The sequence below is a fragment of the Lagenorhynchus albirostris genome, chromosome 21, assembly GCF_949774975.1.
Source record: "Lagenorhynchus albirostris chromosome 21, mLagAlb1.1, whole genome shotgun sequence".
NCBI lineage: Eukaryota > Metazoa > Chordata > Mammalia > Artiodactyla > Delphinidae > Lagenorhynchus > Lagenorhynchus albirostris.
In genome coordinates this window covers 28,639,586-28,656,071 of record NC_083115.1, presented here as the reverse complement: position 1 = coordinate 28,656,071, position 16,486 = coordinate 28,639,586, and the positions used below count along the sequence as shown (strand labels likewise).

Below are 16,486 nucleotides of genomic sequence, written 5' to 3'. Positions count from 1 at the left end.
TTTTATACCATTTTGGTCAGACAAGATACTTGACTAATTTCAATCTTCTTGAAGTTGCTAAGACTTGTTTTGTGACCTACTACATGGCCTGTTCTAGAAAATGTTTCATGTGCATGTCAGAAGAACATGTATTCTGCTGTTGTCAGATAGAACGTTCAGTATATGTCTATTACCTTCATAAGGTGTTGCTTAAGTCTGCTGTTTTCTTACTGATTCTCTGTCTGGATACTCTATCCATTGTCAAGAATGGGATATTAAAGTCCCCAACCATTATTATATTGCTGTTTATTTCTCCTTTTGGCTCTGTTACTTTTTGCTTTATGTATTTAGGTGCTCTGATGTTGGATGCATTAATACTTAAAACTGTTATATCTTCCTGATATATTGGCTCCTTTATCATTATATACTGACTTCCTTTGGCTTTTTTACCATTTTAAATTTAAAGTCTATTTTTTCTGGCATAAGTATAGTTACCTCTGCCTGTTTTTGGTCACCATGTGCTTGCAGTATCTTTTCCCAGCCCTTCATTCTCAGTTTATGTATGTCTTAACACTAAAGTGAATTTCTTGTAGGCAGTGTATTGTTGGATCTTGTTCTTTTTATCCTTCCAGCTATTTTATATCTTTGGTTGGAAAATATAATCTGTGTATATTTAAAGTAACTACTGATACCTAAAGACTTACTCTTGCCATTTTGGTCTTCTTTCCTGGTTGTTTTGTAGACCCACTCTTCCTTGAATCCTATCCTGCTGTCTTTTTGTGTGTGTTTTGATGTCTTGTGGTATCACTATACTTTGTCTTCTTTATTATGCTTTTCTGTAATTACTACAGGTTTTTTCCCTTATGGTGACCATGAGGCTTACATAAAATATCTTAAAATTATAACACCCTATTTTAAACGAATAACAGCTTAACCTAAATAGGGTTCTTATGCTTTACAATTTTACCTTTCCCCACCTCATATTTTAGGTTATTGATGATTCAATTTATGTACTTTTATATTGTATAACTAATAACAGATTATTGTAGTTATGGCTATTTTTGCTACATTTTTTTAAACCTAAAGTGGAGTTTTAAGTGAATTACACACCACCATTATCATATTACAGAATCTCTGACTATATAACATTACTGGTGGGTTCCACACTGCCTCCTTATGTTTTTATGATGTTAATTAGCTTGATTAGGCTTTCAGAAATTTACCTATTTTATCAGTGTTTCCAAAGAATCACCTTTTGTTGGATGAATTTTCATTTCTTTATTTTTACTTTGCTAATTTCTATTAGCTTTATTGTTTCCTTCCTGTCCTTCTTTAATTTACTATATAGTTCTTTTCCCAACCTCTTTTGTTGAATATTTAGCTAATTAGTTTGTAGTGATTTTTTTCTTTACTAATGTAAGCAATTAGAGCTATATATTTCCCTCTAAATCTTGCTTTAGCTGAAGCAAGGAGTTTTTTCTTCAGGTCTAAATATTATTTATTTCCATTGTGCTTTCTTTTATGTATCAATTATTTGTATGTTTTCAAACTTATAAGTACAGTTTTTGTACTTGTGTCATTGCTTTTCTAATTTTAGTTCATAAAACATGGTATGAAAGGAATGATTTTTTTTCTCCTTGATTGGAACTCCAAGCCAGATAGTCTAGCTTGTCAACTAGTATAGAATTTTTTCCTAGTCTCCTTCACTGAGTGTGTACTGGACAGAATTTCAGTTTTACCTGGAGGGTCTCCACTCCAATACCACCCACTAACACAGGCCCATAACCTCCTCTGCTGACCCTGTTTTCCGTTATACACAAGCCCCTGCTTCCCAGAGCCCACCGCCCCCCCCCATTCCCGGGCAGCAGCCTTCAGCCCTCAGACTCAGGTAGTTCTCAGGTTATGGCTCCTTCCTGATCCCCACCCACTGGGAATTCCCTTTCTTTTTTAGGGGTTCTGCAATACATTTATAAAGAAGTTTGTAATATTTTTCTTTAGTTTTCTAGATATGTTGCAGCGGAAGTGTTTTTAGGTTATTAAGCCTATTCTATTTCTTCCCCAATATTTTGGAAGTCAAAAACTTGGCCATTATCTGTTTTCCTTGCATTCTTCCTAAATAAAGCCTATTCTCCTCAATATTGATTCTCTCTAACCAAGGGAAAGGTTATGTGTAAGGAAGTAATGATGAGAACACAAAAATGTTTATGATCATTTTTTCACTGTATCTGCAATTAAGTCACCACTTGTTACATGAAATAAAATAGTGGCTTTAAATATAAACACAGAGGAGAGAGAAGCTTGGTATTTATTTTAGTTATCAACCTACACTGATCCTCTACACAATACAGAATGATACGTTCTGTAAAATGGAGCTATTTCATGCAGAGGTGGCTGTTTACACATTTTGCTTTAGTTTCATGCTTTGGATCTAAGTTTTTAATGCTTCACAGTAAATACCCTTGTTCTCCTTTCCTTCCCAAAGATCAGCGTAGAATACCAGTCTCACCCTCACTAGCACATCCAGGAGCACTGCATTCCCTTGAAAGGGCAGAGCTGAGAGATGCCAAACTTTAGGGTTAACTCGTCACTCCTCCCAGGGGTCCTGCTTTGGTCCTCTGCAGTGGCTCAGGAGTCAGCACTGCTGGTGACCCTGGGCCAGAAGGTCCCTCTCAGTGCTCTGAGAAACTCTGCCAGTGGTTTATTCTCAGACACCTCATCAATTTGTTCTGATGTTTGTTTCTTCATGATTAATGCAGACCAGCTCCTGTGTTTCTGTTAGAACGAGAATAGTCATAGGTTACATTTTTATAGGGCCTAGTGGCTTATAAAGGCCTTTCACACCTTCTTCTGATCCTTACAAAGGCCGCTGCATTATTATGACAGGTGCAGTACGTGCAGAATCATCACCACTTTACACATAACTTCCCTGACTCCCAGGATTCTTAAGTCAACCTGCCCTGGTTCTACCAAGTGGTAGGTGAAGACTAGAACCCAATTTTACCAAGAGGTTCCATGAAACTCCATGGATTCTCTCTGGGCTGGTGAACTGTGTGCCTGATGGCTTCACCCGGGTTAAAGTGTAGGTCCCCGTGTGCATCCTGCCTCCAGGAACCATCCTTGGTGGAGGGAGATGACAGACTGGGCTCTGCTCCCCCACCACCCCATCAACACTGGACCCTCCATCCCACGCTGCTAAGCTGCTTAGACTCCTAAATCATCCATCACAATATGCCACCATACTTCCTTCAAAGCCTTGAAGGGCTTGTCAACTCCCCATGGGTTCAAATCCAGGTTCGGCAGACATTCAAATACCTACTTTGTGTCACACGCTGAGTGTACTAGTCAAGGTCCTCCAGAGACACAGAACCAATAGGAGACATTTATTGTAAGGAATTGGCTTGTGTGCTGATGGAGGCCGGAGAGTCAAGATCCACACTTGTAGACCCAGGGGAGCTGGTGGCGTGAGCTCCAGTCTGAACGCCTGCAGGCTCGAGACCCAAGCAGAGACGATGTTTCAGTTTGAGTCCAAAGGCAGGAAGAGATGGATGTCTCAGTTCAAGGCAGTCAGGCAGGAGGAGATCCGCCTTATTAAGGAGGTTCAGTCTTTTTGTTCTAGCCAGGCCTTCAACTGATTGGATGAGGCCCACCCACGGTGGGGAGGGCAACCTGCTTTACTCAGTCTACCGATGCAAATGTTAATTTCACCCAGGTACATCCTCATGGACACACCCAGAATGATGTTTGACCAAATATCTGGGCATCACATGATCCAGTCAAGTTGATAAATGAACATCACACTGGTCTGGGGCATGTCTTCACCCTCTTCAAGGGGTGAATAGTTAAGTAAACTTGGGATAGTTTAATAGTTAAGTAAACATGCCATGGGGTACTGCTCAACAATAAAAAGTTAACCAACTATTGATACACACAGGTAGATGAGTTATCAGAGAATTATGCTGAGGGATAAAAGCCAATGCCAAAGGATACATATTGTATGATTCCATTTACATAACATTCCATTCCATTTACATAACATTCTTGAAAGGACAAAGTTATAGAAATGGAAAACAGATTACTGGTTGCCAGGAGGTAAGGAAGCAGGGTAAGTAGGTGTGGTTACAAAGGGGAATGTGGTCGCGAGGGATCATCGTGATGGAGGTGGTCTCTATCTTCACTGTGGTGGTTGATACATGAACCTCACACGTGATAAAACCAGTGTGCAGGGCAGAAGTTGAGACACAGATGTAGAGAACAAACGTATGGACACCAAGGGGAGAAAACCGCGGGGGTGGGGGGTGGGGGTGGGGATGGTGGTGTGATGAATTGGGCGATTGGGATTGACATGTATACACTGATGTGTATAAAACTGATGACTAATAAGAACCTGCTGTATAAAAAAAATAAAATTCAAAAATTAAACGAAACAAAAAACTGCACAGAACTAAACAGACAAATACCGCCCCCCCAACCCAAATATATGGATACCCAGACAAGTTAAATCAGAATCCTTGGTGTTTGTGTATTTTTAACCCCCCTCAGGTGATTCTGGTGTTCTGTCAGGGTTGAGAGTCACTGCCCTAAGCATTTTCAAAGAAATACCTTGGTCGAATTTTATAACGTATTTGCAACACACGGCTAGAAGCAGCAATTTGCTTTAAAAAAGATATTAAAATCTCCAAATCATTAATTCCTGTACAGAACTAAATGGTATGTAAAGTTATCCCTCTGAGTATTCCAAATCCTTGCAATTCAAGCAGCTTCCATGACATCATCTGGCAGCTTGTCACAAATGCAGCGTTTCGGGCCCCACCCAGATCTACTGAATCAGAATCTACCTTTAACAATATCCCCAGATGATTCAAATTCGCGTTAAAGTTCGAGAAGCCAGCTCAGGATTTTCTCATACGCTTTTCAAACACAATTACAAGGCGGCATGATTGTAAGTAACTATCTAGAAATTAAATCTTTTAATGCCCTAAATGGCATTTCTCAACACATGAGAGGATAATAGTATATAATGTAACGCACGGTGAAAAATGTTTTATTAAAAAATGTGGCACTGGGTGTACAAGATAATGGGAGTGGCCGGCATGACACAAAGCAGCTTTCACTGACATCAAATGAAGTCTCACTTGTGACTCTACTCTTCAGTGTTGTTTGCCTTTCAGAGCAGTTTTCTGAGTTTGATCAAGGCTGTCCCTTGCTCATAGACAATTTCAGTTTGTGCTGTTGTGAGTGGGGAGTTCTGACTTTAGATGGTTTTTGTAGGATTACTGCTCATTAGTTGAATGATGTTGAAGGTGTCAGCTTCTCTGCAAGTGGAGGGGAGGATTGGACCAGATGTAGTGGCTTTGAGATGGTCCCATAAGTACCCACAGAGGCACTGCGGAGGTGACCCCATGGGGACGAAGGATGGCTCTTTGGGCAAGAGGCTGGAACCCTCTCTTCCCTCCCCACTCTTTAGCTGGAGCTCTGTTGCCACTTGATGTATCTATTTCAACTTTCATGCAGCCTCACTTAAAGGGTTTTGCCGTTTAACAAAGGCTGAAAACAACCGCTAATTACAGCTTCTTGGAAACACGTTGATTGAGTTTAAGGACCTGTGTTTCATGAGGGTAGTTACCTGCACGTGGTGGGCATTAGTAAACGTTTTAAAAATCCATCATTACCAGTCCATTGGACATTCTCAGAGCTGCAGTTAAGCCTGACGAGCTTGCAGTCCCGTGTAGGGACTCCGTGTTCAAACCCCAGTCCTTCCATCCACTGGTGTAATATCGCCAAAAAGCAGAGTGTCCGCAGATAAGAATACCAGTCCCACAGTCCCTAATCCACAATTCCCAAACCCAAAGGCACTAAAATAGAGGGTTTTTTGAATTAGAGGCAAACAAAATCTGACCTGAACACACGAGATGCTCAATAGTTTTCTGTGTCCCACTCATGTGGTGTGTGTCACGGAAGAAATGTGAGGTTGCAGGTTGCTGCCCCTGAGTGCCTGGGGGGGGGGGTCACATGCATCACAGTCTTTGCTGGTGGGGGTCGGGGGGCCTCGGGTAGCTGACACTCATGGGAGTTAAGAGAGCAAGAGGTTTGTTGGGCGTAACTCCCGAGAAAAATAAAAATGGGAGGAAGCAGGATTCTCAAGCAGCGCTTGCGGACGCAGCTGTGACAGGACAGGAGGAAGGAAGAGACGATGGAGGAGACGCCTCAGACACTGCAGGTGGGGACGGAGGTTCTGGAGCCCGGGTGCCTGTCAGGGTCTTATATTAGCAGAATTGGCCAGGCCCCTGATGCCCGCTGGGCCCGATTCTTGCCCGGGGATGACCGCCCAGGAGGAGAGTGGCCTCGGCTTGAAAACTGAGGTGGATTTTTTTTCTTTTTTGTTTTTTTGCGGTACGCGGGCCTCTCGCTGCTGTGGCCTCTCTCGTTGCGGAGCACAGGCTCCGGATGCGCAGGCTCAGCGGCCACGGCTCACGGGCCCAGCCGCTCCGCGGCATGTGGGATCTTCCCGGACCGGGGCATGAACCCGTGTCCCCTGCATCGGCAGGCGGACTCTCAACCATTGCGCCACCAGGGAAGCCCTGAGGTGGATCTTTAAGGCACTAACAGCCGTCAGCTAACTGTATTCATTCCAGCTGAGCAGAAGATTCTTTCTTTTTTTTATAAAAAATTATTTATTTTTGGCTGCACTGAGTCTTTGTTGCTGCACGTGGGCTTTTCTCTAGTTGTGGCCAATGGGGGCTACTACTCTTCATTGCGGTGCACAGGCTTCTCATTGCGGTGGCTTCTCTTGTTGCGGAGCACAGGCTCTAGGCTCATGGGCTCAGTAGTTGTGGTGCACGGGCTTAGTTGCTCCACGGCATGTGGGATCTTCCCAGACCAGGGCTCGAACCGGTGTCCCCTGCATTGGCAGGCGGATTCTTAACCACTGCGCCGCCAGGGAAGTCCTAGAAGATTCTTTCTTAAAGTGGGATCCGAGAAGCACAGCTCCAAGGTTGCCCCATAGTTTTTTTTTTTTAATTTATTGGTGTATAATTCACGCATGCACCATAAAAATTTACCCATGGCAAGTGTACTGTTCCACGATTTTAGTAAATGTATACAGTTTTACAACTAAAATCACAATCGAGTTTTAGACTATCTCCAACACTCCAAAATGTCTGCTGTCTATTCCCTCTTCTACCCCCAGCAGCAGGAAACCAGTGATCTGTTTGTCTCTATAATTTTATCTCCTCTAGAAATTTTGTCTAAATGGAACCATACGATATGTAGTCTTTTGTGTCTGGCTTCTTTCAACTACCGTGTCCTTGGGGTTGGTCCAGGTTGTTGCCTGTATCAGTTGTTTGCTCCCTTTTATTGCTGAGGAGCAGTGCATGGTATGGATATAGCACATTTTGGGTATCCATTTGTCAGCTGATGGATTGCTTCTAGCTTTTGGCTGGTGTGAATAACGTTGCTGTGAACATCTGCGTCCAAGTCCTCATGCAGGCGCATTTTCATTTCTCTTGGGTACATACCTAGGAGTGAGGTTGCTGCGTCATATGCCAAGCGTCTGCTTAGTTTTTAAACCAAACTGCAAAATGATGCAGCCACACCAGCCGTGCATGGGAGTCCTAGATTCTCCACATGCTGGTCAACTCTTGTGTTGTCAGAACTGTCGGCTGCAGCCGTGCCCGAGGGTGCGTAGTAGCATCTCCTTGTGCTCTTACTTTGCGTTTCTCTAATGACTAATAATGTTGAGCATCTTTTCATGTGCTTACTAATCATTTCTATATGTTTTTGTGTGAAATGTCTTTTGCCCATTCTTTATCTTCTTGTTAGTGAATAAAAGTTCTTTACATAGTCTGGATACAGTTCATCAGCTATATGCTTCACAAATATTTTTCCTGGTCTCTGACTTGTCTTTTAAGTTTCTTAATGGTTTCTTTTGAACAGCAAAACTTTTAAAAACTTTGAGGTCCAATGTCTGTTTTTAGGAATTGTGCCTTTAGTGTCCTACCTAAAAAAATCTTTGACCTTTCAGAAGATTTCTTGCTATGTTTTCTTCTAGACATTTTATAATTTTAGGTCAGTGGTTCTCAGCTGGGAACGGTTCTGCCCTCCAGGGGAAATTTGGGGGTATCTGAAGACAGTCTGGACTGTCGCAACTGGGTGAGGTGTGCTAGTGGCATCTAATAGATAGAGGCCAGCGATGGTGCTAAACATAGTGTGATGCCCAGGACAGCCCCTGCAGCACAGAATTATCTGGTCCAAAAATGCCAATAGTGCTGAGGTTGAGGAACCCTAAGTTAGGTTTCTGGTCCATTTGAGTTAACTTTTGTGTATGGTGTGAGGTAGGGATCCGTGTGCATTTTCTTTTTGTGTGTCAGGTAAGGACGTAAGTGTGATAAGGATGTAAGTGTGCTTCTTTGTTTTTTTTGTTTTTTTTTATCCTACTGCGTTGAATTGACTTGGCACCTGTTTTGAAATCAACTTGACCATAAATATGATTTATACCTAGAGTCTCTATTCTCTTCCCTTGATCTGTAGTCTACCTCTATGCCAGTAAGTTTTGAAATCAGGTAGTATAAATCCCCCAACTTTCTTTTTCTAAAGAAATTACTTTTTTCTACTAGGGGTTCTTTGCATTTTCATATACATTTTAGCATCAGCTTTTCAAGGTCTATAAAAACATCTACCTGGTATTTTGATGATTACATTGAATTTGTAGATCAATTTGAGGAAAATAGCCATCTTATCGAGTCTTCTAATCCATTAACTTGGTATATTTCTCCATTTATTTAGAACTTTAATTTCTCTCAGAAATGTTTTGTTAAGTATACAGCTCTTATACTTCTTTTGTTAAATTTATTCCTGTTTAGTTTATTTTTACATGATATTGTAACTGGAATTGTATTCTTTTTTTTTTTTTTTTTGCTTTACGCGGGCCTCTCACTGTTGTGGCCTCTCCCGTTGCGGAGCACAGGCTCCGGACGCGCAGGCTCAGCGGCCATGGCTCACGGGCCCAGCTGCTCTCCGGCATATGGGATCTTCCCGGACCGGGGCATGAACCCGTGTTCCCTGCATCGGCAGGCGGACTCTCAATCACTGCGCCACCAGGGAAGCCCTGGAATTGTATTCTTAATTCTATTTTTGAATTGTTTATTGATAGTATATAGAAACACAATTCAGTTAGCTTTGTATATAGATTTTGTATTCTGTAATCTTGCTAAACATGCTTAATCTACTTTTTTCTTTAATTCCTTATAATTTTCTACATATAGTATCATGTGATCTGAGAATAGTTTTACTTCTTCATTTCCAGTCTGTATGCCCTTAATTCCTTTCCTGGCCTTCTTCTCTCAGTAGAATCTCTGATATAATGTTGAATAGAAGTGGCGAGAGCCACATACCTTTCAAAATTAAAAAAAAAAAAAAAAAGTTCAGAATTCTGAGACACTTTTAGCCGTATGTGTTTTGGGTAAGGGGTTGCAAATCTCTAGTAACTAACTTCTAGGCTTGTTGGCAGGATTAAATGAGGTACCACATAGAAAGTGCTTAAAGCCAGGCACAAATCAGTGTGCTCATAAGAGATTAGCTTTCAGAGAGAGAATCTTCAGTGGCTCCTGGCAGGCTGGCATCAGGAATCTTAGCTGTGAGGATGCAGGCCTGGGTGGACATGTGACCTGGGTGGCACTCCAGGTGGCTGATGTGGCCGTGGGATGGAGTTCTTTGTGGCTTGCCTCCACCGGGAATCAGCACAGTTTTGTCAGCTGCCTCGGGAACTTTTGGCGCGATGGGAGCTCTGCCATAGTATTGATGCCTGAGCCTCAGAGTTGCCAAGCCCAGGAGGCAGTGGGTGTAGTGACATGGGATTTACAAGGTGGGAGGAAGGCCTCCGGCCTGCCGAGCTGCACTGAGGCTCAACGTTGTTGAGGCAGGAGTATTAGGAGGGGACTTGGGGTACACGTTATATTAACACCAAGAGAAAACCCTTCATTATTTCCACGTGCATCGTTACCGCCCTTCTAGGAGGGTTATTCTAGAAGTTGATCCCTCGTATTTGCTGAGGGACTTGACATTTATTTGAGGTAGAAATAGCAGCTGAGATGAGTGACATAAACAACACGGAGGGACCAGTGCCACGAGGGAGTCTAACTGGCGCCTTCGGCCCTGCTGGCGGATAGCACCTCTCTCCTACACCAGGTGACCGGCCAGCGTGTGCACGACTTGGCCCGAATGCCCGTTTCCTGCAGGCGATGGCGAGCATCCCGGCGGCCTGCAGAGGCCCTGGTCTCCTGTGGGTGAGGCTCTCCTCAGCAGAAACCAAGCTTGCAGAAGCGGGGCTACTTTGATGGCGCTAATTATCATTAATTGCGGTTCCTCACACCTGTCCTCATTATTATTTTGAGAAGAATCTCAGGTACATAAGGTGATAACGGACCAACATCCTTCACACCGGGTAGATGATACGTTAATAAAGAAACGTAGAAGCTCAGGGGGCTCTTTGTTCTCGGCAATAGAACAATGTAACTTCCATCCTTTATTTAACGGTATGGCTCTTCAGTGACAGAGGTTCTGGGGCCTCTCGATTATGATCATAACTAGGACACACAGACTGGCTTTAAGAGAAAAGGCCCAACAGGGCGGGTCAGTGCTCCCCTGAGACACACCCAGGCATCAGAAAGCCACACAGAGGAGCTTTCTTCACGTGAAAACCACAACACACACGGGCGGCAGACGTGACGGTGGAGAAAGGCATCCTTCCTGCGTCCAGCCCTCCCCTCGCTTGAGCGTCCGAGGACGCCGGGGCGGGCTGTTAGCAGCAGCCATGGGTCGAGCGGTGTCCCCTTCACGGCAGCAGCGGGCGGTGCTCTGAGGCAAAGACCTTGTGCTGAGTGACTGAATCTAGAGGAAGAGAAGCAGGTTAGCACTGACAATGGCCAGCATGTGGTAAGACGACAGACTCACCACAGATACACAAATCATCTGTAAAATCGTCAGTGGTCCTGGGCAGCACGGTCCGTTCGTCCACAGGTCCATGTGGCACATGTGGCTATTTAAAATGAAGCAAAATCACATCAGTGATTCAGTTCCTCAGTCACACCAGCCACATCTCAAAGGCTCAGTCGTCACGTATCCTATTAGATGTAGCACACACAGGGCATGCCCTTCATGGCAGAACGTTCTAGTAGACAGGAAAGTCTGCCCAGTCCACGATGTGGGAGATCCAAATTCTAATCTCAGCTACAGCAAGTACTCTTTGGTACAAGGCAGAGTATAAATAATGAAAATCCCATGAAGGGCCCTGGCGCAGGGTGAGCCACAGGTGCAGGGGAAGGGGCCACACAGCTGTGCCTGCAGCCGCCCCAGGCAGCCCCTTACCCTTAATGCCGGACGGCTGCCTGCTTCCGGCCCTTCTGCTGCTGCTAGAATGAGGGAGGTGTGCAGTGGGCTGTCAGTGCTGACTGACTGACTTATTCATTAGTAGTATTATCCAGAGGGTGAACAATGACTGTATATTTGGAGGACCTTAAGAAGTCAGGGTGATGAGCAATGGGACATGGAAAGCTTTGGTGGTTGTGAGATACAGAGCAGAAAAAATGGGTTTCTTTTATGAATAAAATGAAAAAAATAGCTTAGCTTAGTTATAGCTCAAGCCAGTGCCCCAGAATTTAATCACAGCCCTCCCACTACAAATGCACTTCCACACAGGCGGTCTGACCTGGTAGCTACATCTCAGAGGATCCTTAATGTTTGCTATATATATTATATACATCATATAATTATAATTAATACATACAATAGAACCTTAACAGTTATTACTGATACCCCGCATACCACTTAACTCTCTCTACAACACTCAGGTATTATTATGCTTTACATTTTAATGTTATTAGTCCTTTATTCACGATTTGTGTTGCATATATTTGCTGTTTGTTGCTTGCCTTTTGCCTTTTCTTATGCAAACGTTTATTTATATATTCAAATCACATCAATCTTTTATTGCATTTGGATTTTGAATCACAGGTAGAAAGCCTTCCCTATACCTGGTTATAAAATAATTCAGCCATATCTTCTTCCAGGTTTTAAAAAACCTGTTGATTCAATTTTTACATTTAGATTTCTGACAGGATGTCATTTTCGAAAGCCAGAGAAGACTGCCAAAAGGATGATGCTTTTTCTTAATTAATCTAAAAATCCAATATAATCCCCAAATTCCAAATGTTTGTTTTAAAAAAAACTTGACACGCTTCTTCTGAAGTTTATATGGGGGAAAAATGCACCGGAAGACAACTTTGAAGAAGAAGACTGCGAGAGAATTTGACATACTAGATAGTGAAACATACTATAAAATTACGGTAGTAAAACAGGTAATTAGCACAGAATAGATAAATAGATCAGTGGAAGAGAACAAACTCCAGAAACCCACCCGTGCATATGTGGGAGTTTAAGAGCTGATTCAAGGGGGCATTAAAAATCAGTGGAGAATAGCTAAGTTATTAAAGAGATGGGATGATCCCTTATATTCCCACAATGACTGCATTACAGATGGATTAATGCTCTAAACATTAAAAAACTGTGAAAGTATTAATAGAGACAGGAGATGAGTTTAAAATTCAGGGTAGGGAAACCTTCCTAAGTGAAACCTCAGTGTAGGTGCTGTGGAGAAACGGAGGTATTTGATTCCATCCAGAATAATAATTAAAAATTAGGGCTTCCCTGGTGGCGCAGTGGTTGGGAGTCCGCCTGCTGATGCAGGGGACACGCGTTCGTGCCCCGGTCCGGGAAGAATCCCACATGCCGCAGAGCGGCTGGGCCCGTGAGCCATGGCCGCTGAGCCTGCGCGTCCGGAGCCTGTGCTCCGCAACGGGAGAGGCCACAGCAGTGAGAGGCCCGCATACCACAAAAAAAAAAAAAAAAAAAATTAAAACCCATAGAAAACACCATAAACAAACATAAGAGACAAAGAGGATCTTATAGTTATCACAAAAGGTTACAGTTCATACTATACAAATATGCTGTAAAACAATGTGGAAAAGAGAAACAGCCCAATGTAAAAACAGGCAAGAGATGAGAACTGGCCGTTCATGACCTATGAATCCCCCCTCTAGGTACTCGTGCTCATGAGTAACTGAGTAATTACGGCATATACGTTAAGTAATGAGATCACCAAATACTGAAAATATGGGTAAAGTCTGGTACCGGTGAGGGTCTGGGGAACGGGAATATCCAGGTACTGTTAGTGAGACTGTAAGCTGGTACAGCTGTGTGGATCAAGGTTTAAGGTACACACAACCCTAGGGCTCAGTAATTCCTCTTCTACGAATCCCTTTTACAGAAATACTCCCCCTGGGACTGGGCCACACTAATTATAGCTCAACACAGTCTCTTAAAATTGAATTCAAATCATTCCAGTTACAACACACACACACACACACACACACACACACACACACACACACACAGAATTTATAGAAGCAGAAGCAGTGGAAATAACCCCAAATGTCTAATTGTAAGGAGTGTGTAAATTAATCACAGCACCTCCAATGGTTAAAAAGGATGAGGTTACTGTTTGTGTTAAAATGGAAGGATCTTCTAAACACAGAGTTGGGATAAAAACTCATGAACGATAGATCCTCCTTTTATAGAAAACAAACCCTCAATGCATATGTTTATATACATTTATTTCTATGTAAATACGTGTTAAATCTGAAACACACAGTTCAATCTTTAGTGTCGTTACTTTAGGGAAGGGTAGTAAGATTTTGGGTCTTTATGTATTTCTCTATTGTTTGAATTCTTTGACCATGAAATCAAGCGTCACTGTACACCATCCATCCATCCATCCATCCATCCATCCATCGTTGTGGGGAAAAAAGACTGGCTGGAGAAGGGTCCCGTTTTAAATTCAGATAAAACAGAAGCTACAACAAAGGCCTGTGGCTGGCCCCTCCCACCTCTTCGATGGTGCTGCCTGAGGAATTAACCCCCTGCGCACGGTGCCGTGCAGAGTGGGACCAGGAGAACACTTGAGGACTGAGTAATAGCTGAGAGCCAGGACAGCTGTGTCCAGGGAGCCCCTCTCGGCTCCAAGTTCCCTGCTGTAAACACACGCATGGAGAGTGGTTTCTATCCAAGTTCATTTGGCATCTGAAGACAGCCACGTCCCCAGATTCCAGTGTCATGTCAGGTGCACGATCCTCAAACACCCCATAAAACATGACCACAAGACAGATGTTAGAGCAATGCCCGTCCCAGCCAGCAGAAAGGCAGACAAATAGTACACAAGCAGCTCCCATGAAATTTAAATTGGAAAGAAAAAAACCCAGGTTTGGTTTGTTTGTTTTTTGAACACAGTTATTCAGCGGGTCTTGGCACACGTATCTGCACACGTTAAAGTTCACTGGCCATGATTCTGTGTGCTTGGGATGTGGAATCAACATGCCACCAATGCTTTTTTTTTTTCTTTTTTTTAATAGTGGGACAGGCAAGTCACTTTATTGAACTAAGACTCCAATTGCCAACAGCCGGACGTGGCTAACGGTCCTTGTGCAGAGTTTGGGGACCCTCAGGGTGCTGCTGGGAGCTTTATCTTGACTTACCAAAATGAGCTATGAATTTTAGGGCTGGGAAACCTCAGTATCTGTTTAGCCAGATATCCACGCATAAGGGGTCACCTCTACTACTCTGCAGAGCGAGGGTCCCCCAGCAGACGCCAAATGTTCCTGAAGTCCTTTCTGATGCTGGGCCCGGCCCGTACTTCTCTCTGGACCCACACCGAGCAAGTCTGTCTCCCTCTGCACGTTGATTCCTCTTCTGAATAAACCAGTCCCTTCTCTGCTTCTTCACGGATCCTTACCGTTCTCCCGGGGGCTTAGAACCCAAGTCCAGGACTCATCTTCTATTCTCTTTCCTAACACAGCACAGTGTCCAATCTGCCAGCAAGTGCAATTGGCTCCAGAGTTTTTATTTAACATATTAAACAGCTTCACACCACCTCCATCGATAGTACCCTGGTCCTAACCACCATCACTTATCACCTGAGTCACTGCAAGAGCCTAAGATCACTCTCTCTGCTTCTATTTAAAAATATGTCTTAGAGCCCATTTCCCCTTCTTAAAATCCTTTGACTTCTATTTATTCTTAGAACAAAAACCACACCTCTAACTACTGTCCCCCAGGCCTTGTCTGGTCCAGGCTCTGCTGCTTCCCCCCGCATCGCTCTGTGCTCTAGACCCACTGCCTCTGCCCACCTCTCATCCTTGACCCTAACTGTTCCCTTAGCTCCACATGAGCTCATCCCTCTGGACCACATTCAGAGCTCAGCTCAAACACAGCTCCTCGGTAAGGAGCCCACCTCAATGTCTCTCTCCATACTCATACCCTGTTTTCTTCATAGCATTTATCACCGTCCGGATTAAAAAGAAATGCCCATCTTTAGAATGTAAGTCCCACGGGAAAAGGGCTGTACCCTTTTGAGAGATGCTCAAGAAATACTGTGTAAGTGAATGAATGACCTGATGCCATGCGGAATATCTGAAGGAAAGAGCAGTTCTCAGCATTTTTTTTCTGCTCTGATATTGGGCTGGAGACGTTCACATATCTGATATTTTTCCAAGGGTATAGCGCGAATTTGCACTGTGTCTTAGACAAGACAATCTAGTTTATTCCTAGCATGCCAACTTTTCCTTTCCACCCAAGAAACATGAGTGAAATGATACGACAGGGCTAGCTTTGAGTTCACTATATTTCTGTTACATTTACTACTGGGCATCGGAATACTAATGATTTTAGTAAGTGGATCATAAATAAAGACCAATCTTGCTGAATTGGTTACAACGATTCTCTTAGATTTTTCTAGATACACAACTATATCGTAGGCAAATAAAATGATTTTTCCCTTCCTTTCTAATTCTGATCCTTCGTTTGTGTTTCTTATTTTATCCCCTTGACTAGGAACTCTAGAACGCTGCTGAGACACAAGGGTTAATAGCCATATGTATTTTGTACCTGACTTAAACCTTAAACTAAGATTTTCACTGTTAAATATATGTTGTAGGTTTTTTATAGATACCCTTCACTGTGTGAAGAAAGTGCTCTTATTCCTAGCTGATGAAGTGTTTTTTGTTTTTATCATAAGTGGGTACTGCATTTTCTCTAATGCTTTTTAACATCTACTGAGAAAAATCAATGGATTAGGAAAAAAGATTGAATGATATTTATTTCTACATTCTTTGGTTAAACTCTACCTGACTATATGTTTCTTAACACACTGCTAAATTTAATCTGTAAATATTTTATTTGGGATTTTTTTTTTTTTTTTCCTGAGGTACGCGGTTCTCTCAACGTTGGGGCCCCTCCCATCACGGAGCACAGGCTCCGGACGCGCAGGCCCAGCGGCCGTGGCTCACGGGCCCAGCCGCTCCGCGGCATGTGAGATCCTCCCGGACCGGGGCACGAACCCGCGTCCCCTGCATTGGCAGGCGGACTCTCAACCACTGCGCCATCAGGGAAGCCCTATTTGGGA

General features: G+C 43.4%; 1 protein-coding gene across 1 annotated transcript in view; it reads right to left on the bottom strand.

Moving 5' to 3' along the window:
- Positions 1–10,635: 10,635 nt before the first annotated feature.
- The window catches only part of MCPH1 (microcephalin 1), a 226,189-nt gene continuing 220,338 nt past the window's right edge, over positions 10,636–16,486 (bottom strand). The window contains exon 14 of the mRNA XM_060136231.1: positions 10,636–10,863. The gene's annotated coding sequence lies outside the window, so the exon portion shown is untranslated. The remainder of the gene's footprint in view (positions 10,864–16,486) is intronic.